The sequence below is a fragment of the Pinus tabuliformis genome, chromosome 6 (genome assembly GCF_031772625.1).
Source record: "Pinus tabuliformis cultivar Carrire ecotype Pingquan chromosome 6, CPIR1, whole genome shotgun sequence".
Taxonomy (NCBI): domain Eukaryota; kingdom Viridiplantae; phylum Streptophyta; class Pinopsida; order Pinales; family Pinaceae; genus Pinus; species Pinus tabuliformis.
The window spans coordinates 1,871,252,450-1,871,275,128 of NC_142292.1; positions in this window are offsets into that span (position 1 = coordinate 1,871,252,450).

Consider the following 22,679-nt stretch of genomic DNA (forward strand, 5'->3'; position numbering starts at 1 on the left):
GGATTATTAGATATAAACACAACAAAGGGGTTGACAACACAAGGAACTAGTTGGAATGCATATGTGAGTACACATGTGCAAATCTCATATGCTACACTATGTTTTTCAAAGTCTTACGACACACTAGAATGTTGCAGTCTTTATCATCGACTTCAATCGAATGCATTTTCATGGAAATCATGATGTATTTTCATTTATAGCACCACAATATATAATATTATTTCAATTTATACTCTGAGAGTGTAAGAGGTTATAGAAAACAATTGCATGTGTATGCTCTTTCATTGCCTTGGTGATATGCCATATAGTTAGAGATATATCCAACAACCTCTCTCTTCATTCCATTCCAAAAGTGTCATTTATGTTTTTATTATCTTATGGATGTGTAGATGATAGAAATATTTCCCAATAGACATCTCATGTATGTTTTCCTTATTCAACTTGAGGAATGAAGAACATACATTATGTTTTGTACATGAGAATGTCATTCTCTATTAGCTAGTATTTTTGTTAGGATCCTACTCTAATTACTCTAATTATGGGTACTTATGCTGATAGAAGTTAGTTAATTAATGTATGATGGTCATCCTCTTTGAACGAGGCTCGCTAGGTAGTTAGTGTAGTTAATTTATTTAAATGGCCATCCTTATTAATAAGACCCACTAAATAGTTGGTACTCATTAATAAGTGTTTCCTAGTCATTAATGTAGGGGCCACTAGTGGTTAGGGTTCGGTGTAGATAAAACTATTTATATAGATAAAGTTTTATGTATTATTTTTTCAAAAATTATGATTGTGTAAGATCTCTTGCCATGTATATGTTTCTCCCTTGAAGAGGCATGTGAACATTGCTCATCTTATTGAATATCAATAAAGTGTTACTATTCTACATTATCTACGCTCTCATTTTGTTTAATTACTCTATGTAGCTTTTAGTTCCTTATATATTTCTCTTTATTATTTTATTTTGCTATAAAACTATAGTTCAAGTGGTATCAAAACACTTTATTTTCCATACTCACACCCATATCTTAGAGATTTTTTTCTTAGGATATCATTCGATGGGTAAAGTTGTGGTTGCGAAGCATACATGTATGGAATACAAGTGGGGTCACCTAGTTGGATGCCCTTGTACACATCTATTGGTACTTAAGGAGTAGTATCACATTAGATATAATTTTATCACAAATTCAATATTCCACATAACCTAAGGTAATTAGATGATCTTTAGACCATTTCCTTCTATATCATATCAATAACAACACTCTAGGAGATCACTCCCATGTTATTGGGAATTGAGAGACATGGATAAGGGTATGATTCATCCTCCTAAGTGAAAACAATGAAATATTAGTTGAGTATTATTTTTGGAAACACCATGGTATATTAGATAGCTATAGTGCTCAAAATTCTCTTGAATTGACAATGGTACCAAATCTCTCCACAAATTTGAAAATTTTGTTTTAAAATAACCTTCCAATGATTAAAAAAAAATTGTTCCAATCCTATTAAGACCATCATGGGTAACCTCGCTCAAAATAATCCTATGTGAATCTAAGCACATTGGTATAGCTCATAGGTAACCCTTTTGATGGACCTATGTGATTTGATGACTACTGCAGAAATATGATTATGGATACAAGGATCGCCTAAATGGAAGAAAATATGAAATGAATCCTTGACTCAAATGTTTACACTAACATCAACAATAGTATGTCCACATTCCCAACTAACATCAACCATCAATTGGAAGGTGGTGAAGCATCAATGGGAAACAACTATCACATTTTTCCACTCTTTCATGATAATCAACCCAATCGGATGCATATATTATGTAAGGTATATATGAATAAACTTGATGGATATGATCCAATTATATGGGTGGGTCAAATGGAATGTTACTTTTCCCTCCACGGTATTAATGATGAACACTTGAAATTTTGAATGGGTGTCTTACATCTAGATTAGGAGTGTTGGGAATGATGGCTATGGCATAAAACTACATATCAAGGGTACATTTATTTGAAATTGCTTGTGAAGTCCCTATATGCTGAATTTGACACTTACACTAATTTTGTGGGGATGCTTACCAAGTTGTGCCAAACCAACATAGTGGATGAATTGAATGCTTATTTTGAGTAATTCATAAGAGCATGTGGTTTGAATAATGAATTTTTCAAGGTATATTTTATTAGTGGTCTCAAAGAGTGATGACATTTTTGTCATTTATGGTAAAGGAGCAACAACAAGGAAAAGAAATAGCAAAAGAGCAGCAAAGATCTAATGGCAAAGGAGCATCCAAGGAACAACAAGAGAAACAAGGTATGTGTTGTGCTCTACAACAACCCCCCCATTTCATATAAAGTTTATTCTCAATACTATAATATGAAATGGGCCCCCTTTTATTTTAATTGGTATCGACTTAGTATTATTCAAAAAGATCCGAAAACAAAATGAAAACATTACAAAACCTTTTTGATAAACCAATTAATTGGTCTTATAATATATAAATGAGTAATCTTTTATCATTGCGATAAAGCGATCGCAAGATCGCATGTCGCAATGACAAAGGAGGCATAACTTAAAGACCCATTGGTTTTCTCCAACGCGACAACACGCAAAAGGCTATCGGATATCGGCAATAACAAGTTATCATAACAAAAGTCCCTTTCGCTCCGATGCGATGCGATATCGCTATTGGCGATCGGAGATGTACCATGCATGCTTTTCAAAGTTCTCAGTTAATACTCCCGATGCGAATTGGCGATATCGCTATCGGCAATTGGGGATTCCAAAAGGAACCAATATAACGATTTAAGTTTTCCCCGACGGCCGATTGCAATAAAGATAAAAGCGCAAACTTCAAAAAATTGATAAAGCAGGGATATTACGGTTAATTCGTATTAAAGGCCTTATCTTCCCAATAGCGATTCACTTGCGCTGAACCGCCAAAACATCCAAGACACGCTTAAACGAATCATTCGGCCAATAAATGATATGATGGGCATTTAAAGGACTGACAGGTTTTAACGGCCATTTAATGAAATAGTAAGTCTAAAAAAATCTTTTCACAGATTGTATCCGCGGCCACTTTAAGTTAATCCTTCATCATGCATTGATTAATATATCTCGCTCATATTTGGTTTGTGCTAACAATTCTCTGTATTACGTTCATTTTCACTCTTGTGCAGAGCGCTTCCAAAGCAGTAGATTTAAGCAGAAGGGGGAAGAAGTCTAAGAAGACTGCAATAGCCTCCGCTTCGCCAGCCAGAGGACAACTCATCGCTGAACCAGGAAATAAAAGAAAAGGATTGATATCCGACGCTACATGTCTAGGACTCGGCAAAACTACTTGGAAAAGTACCTATAATTTGATTGAGGCCGAAGAACCCGAGGTGACAGCAGTACAAGCCACAGCAGATACGACTCAAAAATCTGATGCTACTCTAAAGGATTTAGCCGACTCTTTCCTTCATCGGATAGCAGCCCGGGAACAAATTCTCCCATATACGGATGTAGTGAGGTGGGCAATTGAAGAAATCCCAATTACAGACAGAACCTTTTGCACCATGGATGGGAGAATCTTCGGTTCATTTCAACCTAATGATTTGAGGCAAATGTATCATTTGCCTGTACCGGAGAAGAAGTACAACAAGGCATTCCTGGAGAAATTCAGAGATGAAAACGAAATTGAATCCGAACCCATTCGGGATTGGAGGCAAAATCCAGCAAAACACAAGCATGAGTCTTCGGGTAAGTACTTTGTTGATTCTCTATGTTCTCCTTATTGTTATGCTAGGATAATGATGTGTAGATTGTGGCGGTTACATGATTCCGCTAATTTCACCATAGAATGGTTCCTTTGATGGAGGTAGCATGTAATAGTGAAATAATGGATTGGGCAACTGTACTGTCGGATAAGCTAGCAACCGCAGTTCTTGATTTTAGAAGCAAAACCCGCATCACTGAAAGGTTTATTCCCCCATTCTACTATAGTGCTTATATCTTGGACACCCTGTGTTTTAATTCTGAATTTCCTGTGCTTGGATGGAGGTGGACTCCACAAGACCCCATGCCCATTCATATATACCATCAGAAGTTGTGGAAAACTTACTATAAGCACCATTTATATCAAGTTTGCAATGGTTTTATGTTACCCATTCACTACTCTATTTTTGATAAACCTGCTCCTAAGATTTCCTACCAAGCAGGGGTTGATTTGACATCCATAGGAAGATGGTTTGGAGAGGAAAAATTTACCTATGTAAGAATTTTCAGCAACCAAGCCAAACCTCATGTCCTCCCTTTGTATGTACTTGATAAACTGTTGGCTAGGGAGATAGCCTATCAGATTATATCCGAAGGAGTTACACAAACTCTAAAGAACAAAAAGAAGCAGGTTTGGCCCTCTTTTCCTCTAAGATGCGGTGTCTACACTCTGCATGACTTTAAACATGTAGAGAAAGAAGCTAAAAAAATGAAGGCATTAAGTCTAGCAACTCTTCCTCATAGGCGATTTGATCCAAACAAAGTCGCCTATAATGCACTTGAACAGTCAAAATTGACAAAGTTTGATCATAAAGAAGATATGTTCGATGACTTGTTCTCCTCAGCCGAGTCAATGTCCCAAGTTAAATCGCTGGCCAGAATGGAATATAAAGATGACGGGTTAGTTGAATTCAACAAACTTAGAGAACAGAGGTTGCAAACTCTGCCTCTAGATCTGTTAGCAACAACCCCAACGACAGAATCAAGCGAGCCTGAGCAGCGACTCACTAAGGAACCTCCTGTTACATCAAAAGAACAGGAGGAAGTGCATATGAAAAAACAAGAGGAAACCCAGACAAAAGAGCAGGAATAGAGCAACACATAGGTGAATGTAGATGCCCAGATTGACCCGAAATTGCTCCAGGAATGGTAGCAATTCAACTCAATCATCAGCAATCTGGAGTGCTCAAAGGAAGCCGAAACATCAAAAGCGGCTGACACACAGGAGACAACTTCAAAACAGGTTCCAAGTGGAACCAGCGGCCTACCCAGTTCTAAAGAAGTAGAGATAATCCCTAAGGATCCCTCCAATCAGATTATTTTGCAAGTAGAAGAAATTCCTCCCTTAGATGTCTTTTACAGCCCAAGACACAAGGCTGTGGTAAAACGACAACAGAAAAGGAGAAGGACTGATCAACCTTCCCTATTCCCTGAACAAACAGTGACGGGCAACGTGGTTTGGAAAGAGGAATTTGATCCCTCTGATGACCTAAAAAAACTATCCCAATATGCTGGAGCCTATTCAGCAGCTACAATAGACAAGGCATCAGAGGTGAGTAATTTATTAAAAGGAAAAGACCAGGAGATCTTTTCACTACAAGCACAACTATCGAAGGCACAGCAGAAAGCAGAGCAAGCAGAACGGCAATTGTTTACACAGCAACAAATAAATAATAAATTGAATAAACAATTGCAGGAAGAGAAACAGAGGATTGACTACAGTGCAACTCAAAAGCAGAAAGAGTTGTTTGAGGCATTGGCGCAACTAAAAGCAGTGAATGAACAAATGTTGAAGTCAAAAGATGAGCAAATTGCTCAACTATCAGCCCAGCTAGAGAAAACAAAGAATCTTCCACAGCTAGCTGAATTCAGAGCAGAGGCATTACAGATAAACAAGGCATTGATAACACAGATAAAGCTTTTATGTCAACAAATCGCCCAGGCGGAACCTTTATGCGACTTGACGACATCAATAGGTGAAAAATCGGAAAAAGCTAGAACAGACTTGGATCAAGCCGATGAAACACTAACTAATTTTCTTGAGTGGCAAGACACCGATGAGGGACAGGCGGCTAATTTGCCAAAAATCCTAGAATCACATAAGGAGATATTATTTACGGAATGGCAGTCCCAGTTAATGAAAGCAGAGAGAGCAATTTCAAGATGCAAATTAACCACAAGTAATTTGGTTGAATTGGTTAATGATACTCTCTACTTGTCTAACATGATTTCTCAATGTACCCCAGGTAAATTGACAGCAGATAAAACATTGGAGTAGTCATGTTATCCGGAACTAGAGAAAAATGGGAGATTAATCACAGGAATTAACAGTTTGACATGGGACACCTATTGGTTCTTCTTAGTCAAACCATACAGCCAGAGAGCCGCCCTCAAATGCCTCACAGATGCAATCGGGTATATCATTCCCGATATACAGGATGCCACCTATGCTGCCCAACTCAATTCTCGCCTCAACAGACCAACAGAAGTGGAACCAATGCTTGCAATATGCCAGCTCAGGTCTAAAGGCAAACAGCCTAAGTGATGATTCATGCCGCCGACTGCCAGATTGCCGTGAAGGAGATATTCAGAATCAAGTTATACCAATTAAGTAGGATTTTAGTTTCATAGGTAGTTAGCTTAATCAAGTATTTATAGACCCTTTCATGTATTTAGAAAGGGTCGTAAGTTTTGTATATGACTTAAAACCTGAAGTTGCACTACTGTACTTCAGGCATATTCTTTTATAAAACTGGGCCAATCATTCTGATTTTGACAACGAAGCTTTTATGCGGATGTGCACTACTGTCTTTGTTTGAAAGTATTTCTGAGTCGGAAGAAGAATTTCAAATAGCGATTGATATTGGGAGTGATTAGCAGCTCATATGGTACTATTATCTGTGTCTGAGTTCATTCTTTTTATATGAATTGTCATTTGATCGCTTTTGCTATTATCGGATATATGCATGTGTTTTTAACAACATTCTTTATTCCTTCCACTATTGGATGTTTACAGCATGCTTTTCTTTTGATCATATATGTATCGATAATATAAATGATAAGTGTAGCAATATTGTGTTAATCACTTTGTTTAACTATTTAAACAAAGTAATCATTGAATGAATAAATGTCTATGTTTATTAGATAGAGTCATCTATATTCCTGTCAATAAACAAAGATCATCAAGCGCTACATTTCAAAGAATAATAGTTCCCGGGATTAGTAGTAGTTCTTTTATTTTTGCTGATAGATTAAGTTATTCACCTAACGTTAGATTAGATAATCAACCGTTCATCCACCCATTTTTATTCATTATTGGAAATTGTTCCCATTATACCCAGTCGGAGCCACCATTCCAAACGGAGAAGGAGCTGTATTAAGGTCTGGACCCGGTGGTTATCCCCCAATGTTGATACAACGATTTTCGGGGCATCAACATTTTTGGCGCTAGAAGGAGGGCCTCAACTGTGAATGGAAAGCAAACCCAAATCTACAGACCATTCTAAGAGTAATTCTCCCTCCACATCACCTCGTACTTCCCAATTGCATGTTGGTTCTCCAGTATCCAAACAAGAAGAAGAGGAATCAACTACCACTGCTCAAACCCACAATACTCCAGAACAATTAAGTCTTGAATCTCCTGAAGTTCAGTCTCTTATCCATAAACTTCAGAGATTCTTGATATCACCACAGAAATCTGAGGTATCTCAAAGTAGTGTGACTTCGCAATTCAATTTACCTCACCCTCTCACAAGACTTCAGAGTGGAAAGCTTGGTATTGAACCTACTGAGTTCCCTTTACCCAAAAGGAAAAAGGCGAAGAAAAACACTGAAGGATCTGACAGTGAAGCACTTTCATCCACATCCTCCATCTCATCTTCCCCAGTGCGAAGTCAACCATCCACTCCCTCATCACACATTATTGTTCATCAGGGATTAGCAACTTCAACATCCCAACCTGCGCAATCCTCGATATCAAATCCTTCCCAGACATCTGGAATTTCAACAGTAGTATCATCCACTACTGTGGTTACAATGGAAGATCCATGGACCAGGCCTGGTGCAGTCAACATGCCTGCACCATTGCATGCATTACCTGATGCTCCTGAGAAATGGCTACCCAAGTTTAATCCAGATGATGGAACACAAGCTGAGGAACATATTAATAACTTCATGTTAGCAGTTAACTTGAAAGGAGTAACAGAGCAAGATGTTGTCGTTAGGCTTTTCCCTTATACTTTGCAAGGATCAGCAGGATCCTGGTATTTTTCCTTGCCTTCTGGTTCCATTACCAGTTGGACGACTTGCCAAGAACAGTTTCTTACTAAGTATGGTGATGATAGGTCTTTAGCTACATTAATAAATGATCTCTCCAATCTTAGGATAGAGCATAGGGAACCAATTAAAGAATTTAATGCGCGATTCAATAAACTCTTGAATAAAATCCCAACGGCCTCCAAACCAAGTGAGCAAATCAGAAGCGAGTGGTATATAACTGCCCTACCTGCCAATATAGCTATTTTTGTAGACAGGGCTGGAAAACCAACTTTAGCTGAAAACATGAAAGAAGCACTTGCTGTGGAGAAACGTATTAATGCTCTAGAGAAGAAAGCTGCTCTTGAAGATAGAAAAACCAAAAAAGTTTCTTTTAAAGATGATTCAAAGAAGAAAACCCCTAAAGATCCATATGACATGGAGGGTCTACAAAAGGTCCTCAAGACTATGTCAAATGAAATGGTTGAAATCAAAAAACAAGTAGTTGAAACCTCAACCAAAAGGCCCTTTAAGAATTACAAGAAAACTGAATCAAAACCACCGAATGTTATATCTAATGTAGATTCAGATCCTGAAGAAGGAGAAGAAGAAACAGTCTCACCAACTCATGAAGAAGAGGAAGTCATTGAATGTCATGGAATGTGGGATTTTATATTGCCTAACTCCGATACAGAAAATGAAGAAGAAGCGTTTCCTATCACTACTAGGAGTAAAAGTACCTCCGAACCTGTTCAGACAACTTCAAAGAAAAGGAGTGCAGGTGCTACTACAACAAAGGAAAAGGTACCCCCAAAGAAACCACCTGTAATAGTTCCGCAAAACCAACCTTCAACCTCAAATATTCCATCAACATCTAAGACATTGGTAGTATCCGATTCAATGGATTACAATATTGTTGATGACATGAAAAAGACTAAGGCAATCATTACCATGTTTGAACTTAGTAAATTGAAACATCAGCAAAAATTGCTTCTCAAATAATTGAATGTTGTTCCTACTTCACCCCTTCCCAGTGCTAAAGCTGCAAATGATGCAGGTCAACCACCTTCTGGTATGGTCGAAGCTACTGATGCAGTTATGATTGGAGATAGATCAAATTCTCATACTCCACCTTTCCTTCTAACCTATGAGATCTACAATAGAAACCTGCACAACTGCTTTATTGACTCAGGGGCATCCTCTAATATAATGCTAGCTTCATTTTGTTCCAAACTGAACATTCAACCCCAAAAGTCCGCTATTCATATTGTGCAGTTGGACAGGACTAAAGTCCAGGTTTTAGGGGAAATCAACTCAGTAACTATCAGGCTATCAGCTGATCCTAGAGTAGTTCAAAGAATTGATATCTTAATCGCCGATATACCTGAATTTTATGGTTTGATCTTGAGTAGGGATTGGCCTGAAAAACTCCATGGGTATATTTCTACCGATTGGTCCCATATGTGGCTTCCCTACAAGGGAAAGCCAAATCAAATAAAAATCTATCAGGAGAAACACATGACCCATACAGTTACGGAATTTGAACAAGAAAACCAACCAATAGCATTTAATAAAAACATTTTGGGGAATTATTCATCTGAGTCATTCTTTGGCAAGTTCACTGCCCAACCATCTCCTTTCTCAGTAAACAATTCTACATCTCAGATCGAAAATTATTCACAAATAGATAGGTCAAGATGTTTTAATGATACTGAGGAAACTATAAATAAAATTGTTAATACTTCTTTATTTTGGTCACTATATTTCGAAGGGTCTAAGTCTAGCGAAGGCTCGAGAGCACGATGTATTTTGGTTAGCCCTCAGGGAGAAAAAACAATGATGTCCTGTAGGTTGGAGTTTGAATGCACGAATAATACAGCTGAGTATGAAGCCTTAGTTCAAGGACTACATAAAGCGATTGCAATATTTCTTCCATCCCCAGGTCTCAAAATTCAGCAGCCGACTTGCTAGCCAATGTTGCTTCCAAGCTCCTACCTTCCGAAGATTATAGCCCAGATAGATTTTCAGTAGAATTACTTTTTAGGCCATCGATTCCTGACAATGTCACTAATTGGAGAGTATTCAATCACGATGAAGACATTTTACAATTTTTAACTTCCGAAAAGTCCTATGATGATCAAATCATTGAGGAAAACGAGCATGACCTTCAAATGAGAGGAAAACACGAGGAAAACTCAATACCAAAGCCTGTGGTGAAGCTTGAGGATCTTTATGATATTAAAGACAGGTTTAAACCTGTGACCAATACAAAGCTCCAAAGTTCCACCTTAAGGTTTGAATTGATAAACCTTGGCACTGAGCAAAATCCTCAAAACATTAATTTAGGATTAGGACTTTCTGTGGAAGAAAAGGAAGCATTCATTAGACTGTTACAAAAAAATAAACATGTTTTTGCTTGGAAATATGACGATTTAAAGACATACGATACATCCATCATCCAGCATACCATTCCAATGCTTCCCGAACAGAAACCAATTCAACAGAAGTTGAGGAAAATACATCCGAACTTAGAGAGTCAAATAAAATCGGAACTCAATAAACTCTTGAAAGCTAATATTATTTTTCCCGTTCGGCACTCAAACTGGGTCTCCAGTATGGTGCCTGTCGGAAAGAAAAATGGCGACATCAGGATTTGTATAGATTTCAGAAATCTGAATAAGGCAAGCCTAAAAGATAATTTCCCATTACCTACTATGGAGCAGATACTCCAATCAGTGGCAGGCTCTAAGTTGATGTCCTTTTTAGACGGTTTTTCAGGATATAACCAAGTTTTGGTCCATCCTGATGACCGACTCAAAACCACATTCAGAACAAAATGGGGAACTTATGCTTATCAGAAAATGCCTTTCGGACTTATTAATGCAGGAGCAACGTTCCAAAGAGCGATGGATATAGCTTTCAAAGGATTGATTAGCAAAACAGTAGTTGTCTACTTAGACGATATTACTGTATTTTCTAAAAAGAAATCCAATCATTTGCATGATTTAAATCAAATCTTTCAACGCCGCAAAAGGTACGGTATTTCACTTAATCCCAAAAAATCCTTCTTTGCTCTTGACCAAGGAAAGCTCTTAGGCTTTATTGTTTCTAAAGATGGCATTTATATTGATCCGGATAGGATTAAAGAAATCTCTGAAATCCCTTTCCCTCATAATAAAAAATCCATGCAGTCATTTCTAGGCCAAATCAATTTTGTCAAAAGATTTGTTCCAGACTTTTCTCAAATCATTTTGCCACTTCAAACTATGATTAAGAAAAATTCAGTCTTTAGATGGGGATCAGCAGAAAAGGAAGCGTTTGATTTAATCAAACAATCAATAATCAATGCCCCCACTTTAAATACTCCTAATTTTTCTAATCATTTCACATTGTATACTATCGCATCCGATTTGTCTTATGCAGCAGTACTCACACAGATTAACAATCACAACTTGGAAGCACCCATTTCATTCTATAGTTCAAATCTTCAGGGTGCTGAATTGAATTACTCCGAAGTAGAAAAACAAGCCTTTGTTGTATATAAAGCTGTCAAACATTACAGACCCTTCCTTTTAAAATCCCATACAAAAGTTATAATTCCTTTCCCTGCAGTAAGGCAACTATTAATCCAAAGGGAATTAGGTGAAAAAAGGGCAAATTGGGTTACAGCACTTCAAGAATATGACTTGGAAATTAAACCAGCAAAGATTGTTAGAGGCCAAGGTTTTTGCAGGTTATTGCCAGGAGCATCCAACATTCAAGAATCAGGTGATACAGATCAAACCGAAGCGATCAACCAAATAAGTATTACTGATTCTGAATCACAATATGCCGACTTGATCTTTTATTTGAAAAATGGATATGCACCTCCTAACCTGTCTTATAAAAACAAAAGGGCCATTAGATTAAAAGCAAAAAAATTCACAATTATTGATGATGTGCTTTTTAGGCAAAATTATGATTCAATCTTATTAAGATGCCTAGAAAAACCTGAAGCACAAAAGGTTTTGCAGGAATTACATGATGGACCAGCAGGAGGACATTTTGGAGCTGACAAAACAGCCCACAAAATCATTCATGTTGGATATTATTGGCCCACTCTGTTTAGAGATGCTCATGAATATGTAAGGAAATGCTGAAATTGTCAAACTTCTAGTAGAAGACAAAGAAAGCCAACTTTCCCTTTGTAACCAGTCAACATTGAACAACCATTTGAGCAATGGGGATTGGACATCATTGGAGAAATTACTCCACATTCTTCCAAACAGCATAAGTATATCCTTACCGCTACTGATTATTTTACTAAGTGGGTTGAAGCAATTCCTTTAAAGACAACAAATTCTGAGGCAATTATAGAATTCATAGATCAATTCATCATTACCAGGTTTGGTGTCCCAAATGCTCTTGTTTTTGATAATGCATCTTACTTCTCAGGCAATGCTATGTTTGATTTCGCTATTAAAAGAGGATTTAAATTAAAATATTCTGCTAATTACTATCCCCAGGGTAATGGTTTAGCAGAATCCACAAATAAAAATCTGATTAAAATTATTAAGCGGACTATCGAACAGAATCATAAAAAATGGCACAAATCCTTAATATTTGCACTATGGGCTGATAGGATAATGCAGAAGGCTTCCATAGGTTCTTCTCCGTTCAATCTTGTATATGTAAAAGAAGCAGTGCTACCAACAAATCTTGTCCTTCCTTCTCTAGCCCTAGTTCAGTTTATTGAGGAAAGCCCTTCTTCTTCTATTCAACTTAGACATGACCAAATTCTAAAATTAGAAGAGGAAAGAGAAAAAGCCAAGGTTATTCATGCAAAACATCAGCAAATTATCAAGTCATCCTTTGATTCAGCTTCATCCGGTTCAAAACAATTTCAAGTCGGTGATTTAGTTATGAAATGGGACAAAGCTCATGAAGATAAGGGAAAACACACCAAGTTCCAGAAGATGTGGCTTGGGCCATTTCAGATCTGTGAGAAGATAGGCCATTCGACCTTCATATTACAAGATTTATCAGGTTTGAGAGATTCTCTCCCTGTTAATGGCCTTATCTTAAAAAAATTCTTCAATTGAGGAGGTAACCCCTTCTCCTTTTTAGTTTAGTGGAATTTTGTAGTTTGTAGGACCATTAGAAAATAAAGTTGTAAGGTATCTTCCATTGACCTTTGCTGTATTTAAAAGTTGCTCAAAAGAAGTAGTGTTGATATTTGCTTTTAAAATAATAGAAGTCTTAAACAAAAGGGATAATTTCTAGGAAACTAGGAATAATTGCATTCTGAAACCACACTTCAATTTTTGTGAACCCTTCTCAAAGTTTAGAAGTATTGTAAATCATTTTATGTTTTCAAATTGGTCACAAAAAGGTTATCAATATCAAAACAGGAACTAATCCAACTTCAGCATCTTTAACTCTTACCCTGTCATCCATTTACTCTTAAGGAGAAAATTGTCCATCCCACTCACCAAAGCTTATGATTACTCAGAGTGTAATTCTAAAATATTTGATATAAAAGATAAGAGGTCTTATTACAAGCCTGCTTACCATGATCATAGGGAAATATTTTAACCGACATTACCAATACTGTATACCAAAACAAGGTAATGGCTTAGGATTATAAGACAAGGGGTCTCATCACGAGCCAGCTTGTTCGGTTAAATTACTACCAGTGAATGGCATTGTCACTCAGCTGGTCACCAAACCAGGACAATGGCTTTTTATCTTACAAAAGAACAGAAAAGTAAAAAAGAAATGCAAAATATGAAAGCATGTTTTGAATTCATTCTGTTAATCATACTCTGAAATGGATGGGATAATGGACAATAACATGGTTAAAAGGTATCCCTGTCGAAACTATGAACGTTTGCTGGCAGCAGAGGCTCTACCTATGACAAAGGAGTCAATTCTAAAAGCTGATTTGGAAAGGTTTTCTGTTTTATCATTATCAAACAATAGAGGCCAATTTAAAACTTAGAATGTATCTAATTTTAAACAAGAGAGGAAATTAGAAAAGATAGTTTCATTTTATTTGGAATGCATATATACCTAGTTATATTAGAATTTTCCCCTTTGATGAGATTCCTATTTTGGAAAAGTTTAAGTATTTCCGTACTTTTTAGAGATAATTGTTTCTTCCAGCGAATCGCCAATTGTTGTGCTCTACAACAACCCCCCCATTTCATATAAAGTTTATTCTCAATACTATAATATGAAATGGGCCCCCTTTTATTTTAATTGGTATCAACTTACTATTATTCAAAAAGATCCGAAAACAAAATGAAAACATTACAAAACCTTTTTGATAAACCAATTAATTGGTCTTATAATATATAAATGAGTAATCTTTTATCATTGCGATAAAGCGATCGCAAGATAGCATGTCGCAATGACAAAGGAGGCATAACTTAAATACCCATTGGTTTTCTCCGACGCGACAACACGCAAAGGGCTATCGAATATCGGCAATAACAAGTTATCATAACAAAAGTCCCTTTCGCTCCGATGCGATGCGATATCGCTATCGGCGATCGGAGATGTACCATGCATGCTTTTCAAAGTTCTCAGTTAATACTCCCGATGCGAATTGGCGATATCACTATCGGCAATCGGGGATTCCAAAAGGAACCAATATAACGATTTAAGTTTTCCCCGACGGCCGATTGCGATAAAGCTAAAAGCGCGAATTTCAAAAAATTGATAAAGCAGGGATATTACGGTTAATTCGTATTAAAGGCCTTATCTTCCCAATAGAAATTCACTTGCGCTGAACTGCCAAAACATCCAAGACATGCTTAAACAAATCATTCGGCCAATAAACGATATGATGGGCATTTAAAGGATTGACAGGTTTTAACGGCCATTTAATGAAATAGTAAGTCTAAAAAATCTTTTCACAGATTGTATCCACGACCACTTTAAGTTAATCCTTCATCATGCATTGATTAATATATCTCGCTCATATTTGGTTTGCGCTACCAATTCTCTGTATTACGTTCATTTTCACTCCTGTGCAGAGCTCTTCCAAAGCAGTAGATTTAAGCAGAATGGGGAAGAAGTCTAAGAAGACTGCAATAGCCTCCGCTTCGCTAGCCACAGGACAACTCATCGCTGATCCAGGAACTAAAAGAAAAGGATTGATATCCGACACTACATGTCTAGGACTCAGCAAAACTACTTGGAAAAGGACCTATAATTTAATTGAGGCCGAAGAACCCGAGGTGAAAGCAGTACAAGCCACAGCAGATACGACTCGAAAATCTGATGCTACTCTAAAGGATTTAGCCGACTCTTTCCTTCATCGGATAGCAGCCCGGGAACAAATTATCCCATATACGGATGTAGTGAGGTGGGAAATTGAAGAAATCCCAATTACGGACAGAACCTTTTGCACCATGGATGAGAGAATTTTCGGTTCATTTCAACCTAATGATTTGAGGCAAATGTATCATTTGCCTGTACCGGAGAAGAAGTACAACAAGGCATTCCTGGAGAAATTCAGAGATGAAAACGAAATTGAATCCGAACCCATTTGGGATTGGAAGCAAAATCCAGCAAAACACAAGCATGAGTCTTCGGGTAAGTACTCTGTTGATTCTCTATGTTCTCCTTATTGTTATGCTGGGATAATGATGTGTAGATTGTGGGGGTTTCATGATTCCGCTAATTTCACCATGGAAATGGTTCCTTTGATGGAGGCAGCATGTAATAGTGAAATAATGGATTGGGCAACTGTACTATCGGATAAGCTAGCAACCGCATTTCTTGATTTTAGAAGCAAAACCCGCATCACTGAAAGGTTTATTCCCCCATTCTACTATAGTGCTTATATCTTGGACACCCTGTGTTTTAATTCTGAATTTCCTGTGCTTGGATGGAGGTGGACTCCACAAGACCCCATGCCCATTCATATATACCATCAAAAGTTGTGGAAAACTTACTATAAGCACCATTTATATCAAGTTTGCAATGGTTTTATGTTACCCATTCACTACTCTATTTTTGATAAACCTGCTCCTAAGATTTCCTACCAAGCAGGGGTTGATTTGACATCCATAGGAAGATGGTTCGGAGAGGAAAAATTTACCTATGTAAGAATTTTCGGCAGCCAAGCCAAACCTCATGTCCTCCCTTTGTACGTACCTAATAAATTGTTGGCTAGGGAGATAGCCTATCAGATTATATCCGAAGGAGTTACACAAACTCTAAAGAACAAAAAGAAGCAGGTTTGGCCCTCTTTTCCTCTAAGATGCGGTGTCTACGCTCTGCATGACTTTAAACATGCAGAGAAAGAAGCTGAAAAAATGAAGGCATTAAGTCTAGCAACTCTTCCTAATAGGTGATTTGATCCAAACAAAGTCGCCTATAATGCACTTGAACAGGCAAAATTGACAAAGTTTGATCATAAAGAAGATATGTTCGATGACCTATTCTCCTCAGCCGAGTCAATGTCCCAAGTTAAATCGCTGGCCAGAATGGAATATAAAGATGACGGGTTAGTTGAATTCAACAGACTTAGAGAACAGAGGTTGCAAACTCTGCCTCTAGATCTGTTAGCAACAACTCCAACGACATAATCAAGCGAGCCTGAGCAGCGACTCACTAAGGAACCTCCTGTTACATCAAAAGAACAGGAGGAAGTGCATATGAAAAAACAAGAGGAAACCCAGACAAAAGAGCAGGAACAGAGCAGCATAGAGGTGAATGTAGATGCCCAGATTGACCCGAAATTGCTCCAAGAATGGCAGCAATTCGACTCAATCATCAGTAATCTTGAGTGCTCAAAGGAGGCCGAAACATCAAAAGCTGCTAACACACAGGAGACAACTTCAAAACAGGTTCCAAGTGGAACCAGCGGCCTACCCAGTTCTAAAGAAGTAGAGATAATCCCTAAGGATCCCTCCAATCAGATTATTTTGCAAGTAGAAGAAATTCCTCCCTTAGATGTCTTTTACAGCCCAAGACACAAGGTTGTGGTAAAACGACAGCGGAAAAGGAGAAGGACTGATCAACCTTCCCTATTCCTTGAACAAACAGTGACGGGCAACGTGGTTTGGAAAGAGGAATTTGATCCCTCTGATGACCTAACAAAACTATCCCAATATGCTGGAGCCTATTCGGCAGCTACAATAGACAAGGCATCAGAGGTGAGTAATTTATTAAAAGGAAAAGACCAGGAGATCTTTTCACTACAAGCACAACTATCGGAGGCACAGCAGAAGGCAGAGCAAGAAGAACGGCAATTGTTTACACAGCAACAAATAAATAATCAATTGAATAAACAATTGCAGGAAGAGAAACAGAGGATTGACTACAGTGCAGCTCAAAAGCAGAAAGAGCTGTCTGAGGCATTGGCGCAACTAAAAGCAGTGAATGAACAAATGTTGAAGTCGAAAGATGAGAAAATTGCTCAACTATCATCCCAGCTAGAGAAAACAAAGAATCTTCCACAGCTAGCTGAATTCAGAGCAAAGGCATTACAGATAAACAAGGCATTGATAACACAGATAAAGCTTTTATGTCAACAAATCGCCCAGGCGGAACCTTTATGCGACTTGACGACATCAATAGGTGAAAAATCGGAAAAAGCTAGAACAGACTTGGATCAAGCCGATGAAACACTAACTAATTTTCTTGAGTGGCAAGACACCGATGAGGGACAGGTGGCTAATTTGCCAAAAATCCTAGAATCACATAAGGAGATATTATTTACGGAATGGCAGTCCCATTTAATGAAAGCAGAGAGAGCAATTTCAAGATGCAAATTAACCACAAGTAATTTGGTTGAATTGGTTAATGATACTCTCTACTTGTCTAACATGATTTCTCAATGTACCCCAGGTAAATTGACAGCGGCTAAAACATTGGAGCAGTCATGTTATCCGGAACTAGAGAAAAATGGGAGATTAATCATAGGAATTAACAGTTTGACATGGGACACCTATTGGTTCTTCTTAGTCAAACCATACAGCCAAAAAGTCGCCCTCAAATGCCTCACAGATGCAATCGGGTATATCATTCCCGATATACAGGATGCCACCTATGCTGCCCAACTCAATTCTCGTCTCAACAGACCACCAGAAGTGGAACCAATGCTTGCGATATGCCAGCTCAGGTCTAAAGGCAAACAGCCTAAGTGATGATTCATGCCGTCGACTGCCAGATTGCCGTGAAGGAGATATTCAGAATCAAGTTATACCAATTAAGTAGGATTTTAGTTTCATAGGTAGTTAGCTTAATCAAGTATTTATAGACCCTTTCATGTATTTAGAAAGGGTCGTAAGTTTTGTATATGACTTAAAACCTGAAGTTGCACTACTGTACTTCAGGCATATTCTTTTATAAAACTGGGCCAATCATTCTGATTTTGACAACGAAGCTTTTATGCGGATGTGCACTACTGTCTTTGTTTGAAAGTATTTCTGAGTCGGAAGAAGAATTTCAAATAGCGATTGATATTGGGAGTGATTAGCAGCTCATATGGTACTATTATCTGTGTCTGAGTTCATTCTTTTTATATGAATTGTCATTTGATCGCTTTTGCTATTATCGGATATATGCATGTGTTTTTAACAACATTCTTTATTCATTCCACTATTGGATGTTTACAGCATGCTTTTCTTTTGATCATATATGTATCGATAATATAAATGATAAGTGTAGCAATATTGTGTTAATCACTTTGTTTAACTATTTAAACAAAGTAATCATTGAATGAATAAATGTCTATGTTTATTAGATAGAGTCATCTATATGCCTGTCAATAAACAAAGATCATCAAGTGCTACATTTCAAAGAATAATAGTTCCCAGGATTAGTAGTAGTTCTTTTATTTTTGCTAATAGATTAAGTTATTCACCTAACGTTAGAATAGATAATCAATCGTTCATCGACCCCTTTTTATTCATTATTGGGAAACTGGTCCCATTATACCCAGTCGGAGCCACCATTCCAAACGGAGAAGGAGCTGTATTAAGGTCCGGACCGGGTGGTTATCCCCCAATGTTGATACAACGATTTTTGGGGCATCAACAGTATGTTGCAATGATGTTTGACAACAAGAAGTTATGATGCATGCTTTTTATGCTTGATGAAAATGAAATACAAACATGTGATGCAAAGGGTTTTGAGAAAATTGTTGTGATGCAAGGCAAAGGAAAGACTCCATGAAAACAAAGGAAAGACTCCATGACAGATAAGGAAATAATCAAGGTTGTTGAGTCAATGGCATGAAGAAGTAGTGATACATGATGTTGCAGAATAAATTAATGGTTTTCGAGAGTGATGCATTGCTTTCATATGTTGTGTGCATATAGATTGTATTAGAGAGTGAATGTTTTACATGTGTTATGACGTTATAATGTGTTACTTGCCTACATATGTTGGCATTATGTTGGTGTATTTAATCATTACGGGTGGCTGAAAATAATATTGGAATTATGTTGGTGTATTTAATCATTACGGGTGGTTGAAAATAATACTAGTATTGTGTTGGTGTATTTATTTTTTGTTTTTAATATTCAAAATTTGAAGAGGTGTGGAACGAATTGGTGGAATGCAAAGAGGAAAAATTGTTCACTTCATATTCAAGGTTGGAATACCAACAACCATCAAAGCTTGATTATAAAAATATGTAAGGTTGTGAGGCTATATGGTTAGAGAGTGAGAGAATGTGAGAGTTGATTGAGATGTTCTTCATTAATTACCTGGAACATATATAGAGCTGATGTGAAGCAGATTTGAGGAGAAGAAGAAGTAGAAATAGAGATGGAGGTATCCAAATTTATATACCAGGTAACCAACACACTATTGTTTCTTGTTTGTATCAGTGGATTGTAGTCTCCTTTTTTGTAGCTTGATAAATAATAGGTTGGATCCTATTGAGGTAGGATCCTCCTATGGGTTGTATCCTATAGAAAAAATATAAGAGTTGGAGCTTCCTTGCATTTTGTAGCTTGCATAAAAATTGAGGTAGTAGCCTCCTATAGGTTGAAGCCAACAAAAAATCATATGTACTAAGGGAGTAGGAGCTTGCCTTTGCATCACAACAATAAAAAAAAAGTCATGGTTTTCTCCCTTTATGGTTTTCAACTTATATCTGGAGTCCATATGTGTTGATATGATGTTATGGTTTACTTATTACTTGTTGTTCACATATTAAATATGAAGTTCATTATGTGTTAATTTTCTCATTTAAAAGTTCAATTAATGAGTTTAAAGAAAATAGAATTAATTTCCATGAATGTAATAAACTGATTCACCCCCACCCCCCCCCCCCTAGTTTAATCAAGTTTCCATCAAAGAAGAGATAAGAACACATGTCAACATGTATCACCAAATTACCTAGTTGTAGGCCTCTTAACTAGCACAACACACATAGATTGTGGCAACTTCAAAATTCAAACGTCCCAAATTTGTTCAAAGACCATGTCCTAACTTTACACCACCTGGACATCCCTCTCCACCCCTTAAAGTCCACAAGTTGACTCATGCAAAATGGTAAAATGTTAAATTTCTTGGCTATACTTGTGATGAAAATAATTCCGAGGGAACTAAAGGAACATAAATGATTTGTCATTGATATGACCCCATTTATAAATTTAGAGGTGATTTAGATAATGACATAGATAATTTGAACATTATGAAGCATATGCTTCATATTGATGAAGTTTTCACTCATAACCAACCTTGTGAGGAACTCAAAATTTGACTTCATGCTTTGGTGGGCACTAACTTTCCGTACACCTCAAAATTAGTGGGCTATATCAAGTGCATGAAGGAAATTGTATTAATAAATAGTGGCAATAGACAGTTGTATTCATCATATAATACCAAAGAAATGCATTGTTATGTCCAAGATGTTCACAATTTTCAAATAATGATAGCCAATTGTGGCATTATGAAATATAATGGAAAGTGTAAGAATGTGAAAGCCCAAAAGGGTAATTCTACTGAAATTAACATATTTGCCATCAAATTAAAATGGTGTGATGTCTTTTTGGGCATGGAATGGTTGCCAAAGTTGGGCCTAATCACCCCATATTCAAAGAATTTATACATAAGATTCAATAATGAGGGACATTAATCACTCCCAAAGGTATCCAAGAAAGCTCCCTTTAAATCATCAGCTTTAATCTTATAGAAAATACCTTGTAAAAGAGTCACTTTGGCACTATTTCCCAATTCAATGCAATCCAAGTTCTAGAGGAATCCCCACATATAGATTACCATAATTTCTAGATGTCTTTGAATAAACATCACCAAGACTTTGAACCACACCAAGGAATACCCCCATCATGTTGTGAGCATCACCAAATGTGCATCCTTATAGACATCCTTTTGTGTGAAAAAATTAAATTGAAAAGATTATTCATGGATTGTTTGAAGCTAGAGTGATATGTCCAAAAACTATCCCATACTCCTTGTTGGTCATCATGGTTTTGAAGAAAGAAGGAAACTTCCACCTGCGTCCCATCATGTTCTTAACAAGTTGACAATCGAATATACCTTTCCAAATCTAGTCATTAACAACCTCTTGGATAAGCTTCACAATGCACCATTATTCACTAAAATTGTTTTCCATTTTGGTTATCATCAAATTTGGATGAAGGTAGTAAATTCACCTAAGGCTACATTTACAAACGTGAAGGCCATAATATGTTTCTAGTGAGTGCCTCTTGGTCTTTGTAACGCTCAACACACCTTTAAAAATCTCATATAAAATTTGTTTCAACACTCTATATGCAATAGTGTTCCTATCTTCTTTGATTATATCTTGATCTCAACAAAACATAGGAGACACATGCAACACATGTTGAACAAGCCTTACATCTACTCCAAAATAATGATTGTTCACCTAATGTGGTTTTGGCTCTTCTAAAGTGGAATATCTAGGCCAAATTGTAAGTCGTGAATGGATGTGAATTGACCCTAGGAAAATTAAGGAAATGAAAGACTTTCCACCCAAAAAACACTAAAAAGATTACATTGATTCCTTATCCTTACTAGATACTACATGCAATTTTTGTAGAAATATGGTAGAATTGGTGCCCCATTAAAATCCTCATTAAAAAATAAAAATAAAAAAATAATTCCTTCATCTAGAATTATGTAGTAGAACATGTATTTCATGCCTTAAAGGAAATATTGCGGACTATTTAGTCTTAGTAGTACCAAAATTCACTTATACTTTCATCTTAGAATATAATTTCCTAACAAATATAATAGTGTAGTGTTGATGCAACAAGGGTGCCCATTCACATTAATCAGTAGACAATTATGTGATAAACATTTGGGCAAGTCCACACATGAAAAAGAAATGATGGCCGCCCTTCTTGCAATCAATACATGGAGCACTTACTTCATTAGGATTCATTTTCAGTTCAAGATAGACCGTCATAGTTTGAAGTACTTCTTGGAACAAAAAATGTCTTCACTAAAACAACAAAATGGGTCACCAAGATGTTAGCCTATGATTATAAGAACATCTACTAGAATTGTAAGGAGAACATGGTGATGGATATATTGTCTTGTTAGCATGAGGAAGAAGGGTCCTTATTGGCCTTATCCTTGCTAGTGCCAAATCATATATCAGAGCACACTATGAATGCATGGGTGATGCCAAGGTCTTTCCATTTCTCCAAAAACTATAAAAT